Here is a 7,824-nt window from a genome sequence, read left to right as displayed (position 1 = left end):
CAGGACCCTCTTTTTCTAGGGACGGAGCCAGGTTTTAGAGTTCCATACTGGTAGGCTGTGGCCTTGGCACGAGGCCGTAATAAAAAGTGCTTTGGGGCTCTTCTCATAGTGTCTTCCCTACCCCGCGCCCCCACTTTCCTGACTTTGACCCCGTCAATTGCTTTTCTTGCTTGCCAAGTTCTTTAATGACCTCAGGCCAGAAGGAATAGGTCACCAGAGAATGCAGCCTAGAGCGAGTTAGGGTATGGAAATATTTCTTAGTCAAATCGTCTAATGGACAGAGTATCATCGTTCCTCTAGGGCTGAGACTGTGATTTTTATTTTTTTCAATCATTTAGTCAAATGCTATTGAATGTCTGTCTAGCCAATGTTGTGCCCATCTTATTTATCTCAGATTTTAGCTTGTTGATAAGCGTCTTGGGAACTCTTCCTGTAACGGGCGTCTAGAGTGGGACAGCTGTTGGAGACCTTCCCCTTAAGTCTGTGGAGATGCTTTGTGGTGTTACTGTTGGAACTGAGTGCAGTACAAGTTGGTAATTATACTTTCTCATTGGGTGGATTCCACACTGGCTTCCTGTTTGTGAAAGCTTTTGCGGGGAGTGGTCCCTTTTAAACTTCTTGGTAGGTGCATTAGTTTATTACTCCTTGGTTTCTGTTCTGACAAAGACAGCAGTCAGGAGTTTGGATAAAACGTCTGGTGGGAAATAAAGCTTAACATCTCCCCCCCCCCCACACACACACAGGGTTTGCTGTCCTGGAACTAGCTCTTGTAGACCAGGCTGGACTCAAACTCACAGATTCGCCTGCCTCTGCCTCCGGAATGCTGGGATTAAATGATTGCGCCACCACCACCAGGCTTGGCTTAACATCCTGCAGACGGCTGGAGTTCGGATTCCAGCACCTACACTGGGTGGCTCACAACCACTGTAACTCCAGCTCCAGGGAGAGCTGATACCTCTGACCTCCAAGGGCACCAGCCCTCATGTCCTTATGCTCCCTCATAATTAAAAATAAAGTAAATCTCAACCAATGCACATAAAATAAAATTTAAAAATACAATAAATCTTTAAAACAATTTAAAAGTATGTGTGTGCAAACTTAGGGAAAGTTTGCAGTACTGACCTCATAAAGTATTTGAACTGTCATTCTCAAGGGTGGAGTCAGGGTGTGGCACAGAGTTGAGTAAAGAGTAAGCATCCCTTGCTTTCACCTGTCATGATGGACAGACTATACCTGTAACTGTGCGCTAAAATAAGCCCTTTCTCCCCTAAGTCACTTTCGTCAAAGGGATTCATGACAGCAAGAGAAGAGAAGGTAAGACACCGCACCTCTTTTCTATAGCTGAGATCTGTGGGCGTTGGAGGAGTAGGGAAGAGGAGCACAATTGCAGGAGCAGGACAAGGCTAGAGAAATTCATCTCTCAGACTCTCCAAGATCCTCCCAGACCCGCAGAGCCGTCATCTAGCTCCACCCCTCCTGTGCATGAGCAAAGCCAAAAGAAAGTTCTTTAAAATCAGATCCAATCTGATTTAAGCCTTTCTGGTTGCCAAGATTTTATCCTCTGGGCCTGGCTACTCTTGCCCCTCTCTTCCATTGACCCATACTCTATGTTCCGTAGCAGCCAGGAATCAAGGGATGGAAACAGTCCCAAACACCCCATCCTACCATACCCTCCCTATCTTGGGGATTGAGGGATTTTTGAGGAGAGAGGTTGGTCAGCTCACAGATAAGCAAGGGAAATTGGGATAAAAGCGGCCTGAGAAGCAGGTTCAGCTACAGGGGTTACCAACTTGTCTGAGTTCACTGAGGAAAGTGTATAAAGTACATAAGAGGACTCACAAATAGACAGAAAGGGACAATGGAGTCTGGTGTGACTCAGGTCCCCAAAGCTGTCTTTGCCCAGGACATATGTCATCTTGTCCCGTGCTGCATTTACACAGCAGCTGAGGGACCCTAAGGAAGCCACTCCGGGTTTTATACTGAGGCGAGGTGATTTGCTGTGCTATTGTGTTGAAATATTTCCTGTTTCTGGTCTGCTCGTCTCAAGATATTTCATTCCTAGCATATTCGATGGTTATTCTTGAGAACAAGTTAGAAAGGGGTGAGTGTCCAAGAGCACTTGGAGAACTGTCCTACAAGACTCAAAGATTAGAGGGGACAGGCTCTTGGGGGATGCTAGGCTGTTTTCTAGTTCTCAGCCTTGGGCTGTGTAATGTGATGGATTTAACTGTGGTCTGCATTGTTCTGGTCTTTCTTCTCTTCCCTCTGTCTGTCTACTTATGCCTATACATCCACCAATCTTTACCCACTCTTTCCTCTCCCATTATTCTTTTCACCTTTTTAAACATCTTCATCTCCATCTGTATTACCAGTTATTATCTATCACTGTGTCCATTGATCAGTTGTGACATTAACATTTGTTAATCCTTAAATGACAAGTCCCATGCTGAATACTTTAAGTTGTCTCATGACCACTTGATAAAATAATTGCTTGAGGGCTGTTTTTGTTCATTCAGGCCACTTTTCTTCCTCTTTCTTTTCATCATCATCATTATTAGAGACAGGGTCTCACTGTGTAGCTCTGACTGTCCTGGAACTCGTAATGTAAACCAGGCTGTCTTTGAACTCACAGAGATCTGCTTGCCTCTGCCTCCCAAGTGCTGGGATTAAAGGCTTGCAGCACTACACCTGGTTCTGACTTACTATTATGTTTGAGACAAGGTTTTGCCATGTGTTCCAGGCTGGCTTTGAACTCAGGCAATCTTTATGCCTCACTCTCTCCAGTGCTAGGATTATAGGAGTTTGCCACTTTATATGGTAGTGGTGGTGGGGGCTATCAACCACAGTGCTGTGATCCCAGTACGCCAGTCCCCTAACATTACTGATTAAAGACCTTAGCATCTAATACAAGCACAACTGACAAGAGCTTTTCATGATATTTGAAGTTTGGATGCAGGAGGGCCAATGTTTTACATCTGTCTCTATGAAAATTTAGACCTGACAAAGCACTGAAACCAAAGCGGCTGAGCGTTCAGAGCTAAACAGGACACCTGTATCAGCCCTTTTCTGCCCAGCTGTGGCTTGGGCAACATTGCAGAAGAGAAGTGGGAAGAATGTACGGGCTGGAGGATGGGGCAGAGTGCTGTGAAATGCTCCTTTCTGACCATGAGTGATGTGAGTAGCCCACTCATGAGTGCACAGGAGTAGTGGTTCCCTGCATAAGACCTTCAAAGATCAGCTGGCCAGAATTCTGTCATAGATGGGGCAAACGATCCCCAGCCCCCACCCCTGAGGATCCCCTCCTGAGGAGCTAGTAGCAGGTAGTAGCTGCTGGGGGAGGAAGAATCATTTCTTTTGGAGGATGTGACCACTGGCAAGTTTCTCATGCTCTAGTGGGTGGCCCCACACCCATGCACACATCGGCAGTACTAATTGGACTTAGTTGGTTATCAAAAAAACCTGAGCAAAAACTTGGGAGGGAGATGTGTTGGAAGGATATGGGGGAGCTAGAAGAAGGAACTGGGGGTAGATGTGTTTATTCCATTGTATGCCTATATGGAATTCTCAAGAATAAAGATAGGTTAACAAAAATCGGGGAGCTAGAGAGATGACCCGAGGGTCCTGTTCTTGCAGAGGACCTGAGTTTAGTTCCCAGTATCCATGTCCGATGGCTCACAACTGCTTGCAGCTCCAGCTCCAGGGCATCCATCACCTCTGACCTCTGAGGACATCCAAACACGTGTGTCCATAGCTCCATGTATACACAACTACAAAACAGTAAAAACAGATCTAAAATAACCCCTTAGACTCAAGGTGTTTAGTGGCCATGTTTGCTGCTGCTAGAACGGCAGGAAATGACAAGAATATCTTATGGTAAGAATAAGAGCCCCCACACAGAATGAAGGGAGGGATGGAGGGAAGATGTAGACAGAAGAACACTTGCATCCCTGCATTACTGGTGATCAGGGTCTGGGTTGGGCCTTTCCAGGTCCTTGACTTCTTATCCAAAGAACTGAAAATAGAAACTCAAGTTTGTATAAGTAGCAAGGAAGCTATTCAGACAAAGCAGCAGGAAAGGTCAGAATACCCTGCATGAGAGCATCCAGCCACACGAATGAAGACCCTCAAGGGCCCTGATTCTCTTTCTTTTCATTTATTTTTAGTTCATGTTCATTGGTATTTTTGCCTGCATGTATGTGTGTATTAGGGTGTTGGACCCCTGGAAGCAGAGTCATAGACAGTTGTGAACTGCCATGTGGGTGCTGGGAATTGAACCTGGGTCCTATGGAAGAGCAGCCAGTACTCTTAACCCCTGAACCATCTCCCCAGCCTAAGGGCCCCAATTCTTATTTGGGGCTTCTTTTCGTGGGGTTAAAGAGGAGGAGTTTGGTAACAAGGGGTATAGTGGGGGTGCTTTTTTTTTGTTACTGATAGATTATGTCCTATAATCATTTTCTTACTACACAGGACCATTTTCATAATGCTCTGACTTTAATTATGTGGACATCCACATGATTATACATTGAAGAGTATTCAATATACAATAGGGTAGCCTCCCTGCGTTTACTTGAAGACAACATTTTGACTTATTTCACATGCTACTCAAGCTGATTAAGGCTGAATCAAGTCTTTCTATCTTCAAACTGGGTACATTGGGGATACAGTTGAGTGAATAGAAAGGTCTAAATTTGATTATCACTAGGAGCTGAGAAGTCTATTGTTCAGAGATGGTGGTGTACAGGAGCTCCGAGGGTATCCTGAAGTGGCCAGGGGCATTGTTTCAAGGGAGGTGTATGTGTGTAGTGCAGCATGTGAAGGAGCTAAGCTGCCAAGTTCATTATCACTAGGAGTGGGGATGCTGAATGACCCAAATGGAGTCCTAGGTTACTAAACTATTTCCTATGCTTGCCTGTTTCACCTGGATACAATCAGGGATAAAGGCCATCTTCCCCCACCCCACCTAAGATTTTATTTTTTAAAAATTGTGTGTGTGTGTGTAGGTGCCCATGGAACCCAGAGAGTATACCAGATCCCCTGAAGCTGTAGTTATAGGCGTTTATGAGTCACCTGAGCTGGGTGTTGAACGTGAACGCAGGTCCTTTGCAAGAGTAGTACGTGCTCTTAACCAAAGCCGTCTCTCCACTCCTGAAGACAATCTGTTAACAGATCTAACGAATTTTGTTGCATGACATGACAAACTTTTTGCATTCCTTTTGGCTCTGTTTCCCAAGGGCTTGGAACTGCACATCACTGTGCCTTTGATTCAAGTTTGTCTTTTTCAATATTACTATCCCAGCTCTTTCCTAGCGCCCATGAAGCCCTGGTTTTGATCTCTTCAACCACAAAAGCTGAGTGTGGTAGCTTGTAGTTCCAGTCCTTGGATCCTCTACTACATAGTGAGGTCCAGGTCAGGCTGGCTTATGTGAGACCCTGTCTCAAAGTCCAGACAAACAATAACCAGACCAAAAACAAAAAACAAAAAACAAAAACAAAACAAAAACTCTGCCCCAATTCTCTTTTAGAAAGGATTTATTTTTATTTTATGTATATGAATGTTTTGCTTCATGTATATATGTACACCACTTGCATACAGTGCCCATGGAGGCCAGAAAAGAGTATCAGAACCCCCAGAAATGGAGTTACAGATGGTTGTGAGCCACCACATAGATGCCAGGGTCCTTTGTAAGAGGAGTAAGTGCTTTTAACCTCTGAGACATCTCTTCAGTCTCTCTATTTCAACTTTTTTTTTTAAAAAAGATTCATTTATTTATGTACTTTATATATATATGGGTTTTTGTCTGCATATACACATGACAATAGGAGAGGGCATCAAGTCTCTTAGGACTACAATTATAGATGGTTGTGTGTTGTATGAGAGAGGCCCTACTTTGGGTCCTGGCTACCCAGCTAGCTTACACCCAAAATAATCACACAGAAACTGTATTCATTTAAACACGGCCTGGCCCATTAGCTCTAGCCTCTTACTGGCTAACCCTCACATCTTGATTCAACCCATTTCTGTTAATCTGTGTGTCATCACGAGGTCATGGCTTACTGGGAAAAATTCAGCATGTCTGACCTGGCAACTCCATGGTGGCTCTCCCTGCCCTTTTTCCCAGCATTCAGTTCTGTCTACTCCACCTACCTAAGTGCTGCCCTATCAAAAGTTTCTTATTCAACCAATGAAAGCAACACATAGACAGAAGAACCTCCTACACTAGTTGTGAGCCACCATGTGGGTGCTGGGAATTGAATTCATAACCTTCGGAAGAGTAGCCAGTGCTCTTAACTGCTGAGCCATCCCTCTCCCTATTTCAATTCTTATCTACATTGTTCCAAACATAAAGCCACTCTAGTACAGAACAAAACAATAAATCTAGAACTGAGCAAAAATTTCCATTAGATCACCCCTTTTTAATAAGTCAGTATATCACTGTGCTCTCCAAGTGGTTTCCGAAAGTAGTTCTCCAAATAGTTCTCCTAGGAAAAAAGAATTGTCTTTGTATGATTGTGTGTGCAATTGTGTGCATGCCCGTTTAAGTCTGTATTGTGACTACACAGTTGTCTTTGTATGATTGTGTGTGCAATTGTGTGCATGCCTGTTTAAGTCTGTATTGTGACTATACCGTTGTCTCTGTACGATTGTGTGTGCAATTGTGTGCATGTCTGTTAAGTCTGTATTGTAAACTATACACTGACTACGTGCCCATCCCCCTTCTTCTGCTCTCCCCATCTTCCTAGCACCCTTCCCAGTCCCTAAATAACCTTTCTGATTTCTTCCTACTCTTCTTCCCCATCCCCAGCATCCACCATTGCAAGATTCTGTTTGTTTGTATTTTAGATGATGTCTCCCTTTATAGCCCAGGCTGATCTGTAACTCACTGTGTAGCCCAGAGCAGCCTCAAGGCTTCATCCTCTTGCCGGAACTACTACTTCTTCTCCTTCTTCTCCTCTTCTGCCTCTTTTTCCTCCTTCAAGAGAAAGCCAGGAGTGGGAGTGGTGGTGCATTCCTTCCTTCCTTCCTTTCTTCCTTTCTTCCTTTCTTCCTTCCTTCCTTCCTTTCTTCCTTTCTTCCTTCCTTCCTTCCTTTCTTTCTTTTTTCTTTCTAGTTTATTTAACTTTATTTTATGTGCATAGGTGTGATCGTATCAGATCCCCCAGAACTAAGTAACAGACAGTTGTGAGCTGCCATGTGTGTGCTGGGAATTGAACCCTGGTCCTCTGAAAGAGCAGCCAGTGCTGTTAACGGCTAAGCCATCTCTCCAATCCCTTGCCTCAACTTGTAAGTGCTGGTATTACAGAGGACATGTGCCCATTCTGACTTTCTTCAAGACTGACCTACAGTTGTCATAACTGAGTGAGGACAAGTGGTATTTGTTTTTCCATGCCTGGCTTGTGTCTCTTGACCAAAGATTCTGAGGATGTTTTTTCAAGTTATCTCTCTGCGGGGCTCAGCTTCACAGGACCTGCAGGGGACGTTATATGCCCAGGGAAAGGAGGACATAGGGCTGACTTGAGATCTCAACTTTGAGGCCTGCAGAAAGAGTCTAGTGAATAGGCTAACTTCCAAGTCAGAACCAGGGCTCTGGCCGAAAACATGAGGATGTAATATTCCAGAAAGAACTGGAAATGAGCAGGAGACCAAATGACTCAGCTTCTGAAATTCCCTGACCCTGGGGAGGGGTCCATTTCACTTCCCATGATACCCCAAATATAATCATGTCTAGAGGGTCGTGGCTCAGACCCAGGGGCAGAGCTTGGCCCTGTAGGCCCGGAGTAAGTGGAACATTGCCAGAGTTCCAGAAGAGCTGGAACACAAGGAGG

At 44.7% G+C, this 7,824-nt stretch overlaps 1 long non-coding RNA gene across 1 annotated transcript in view; it reads left to right on the top strand.

The window, feature by feature from the left end:
- The window catches only part of LOC125390812 (uncharacterized), a 35,725-nt gene that overhangs the window by 592 nt on the left and 27,309 nt on the right, over nucleotides 1-7,824 (top strand). The gene's annotated exons all lie outside the window — the stretch shown is intronic.

Source organism: Myodes glareolus, chromosome 16 (assembly GCF_982192425.1).
Source record: "Myodes glareolus chromosome 16, mMyoGla1.1, whole genome shotgun sequence".
Lineage (NCBI taxonomy): Eukaryota > Metazoa > Chordata > Mammalia > Rodentia > Cricetidae > Myodes > Myodes glareolus.
The sequence above is the reverse complement of the archived record's forward strand: the minus strand, read 5'-3'. Positions and strand labels throughout refer to the sequence as shown.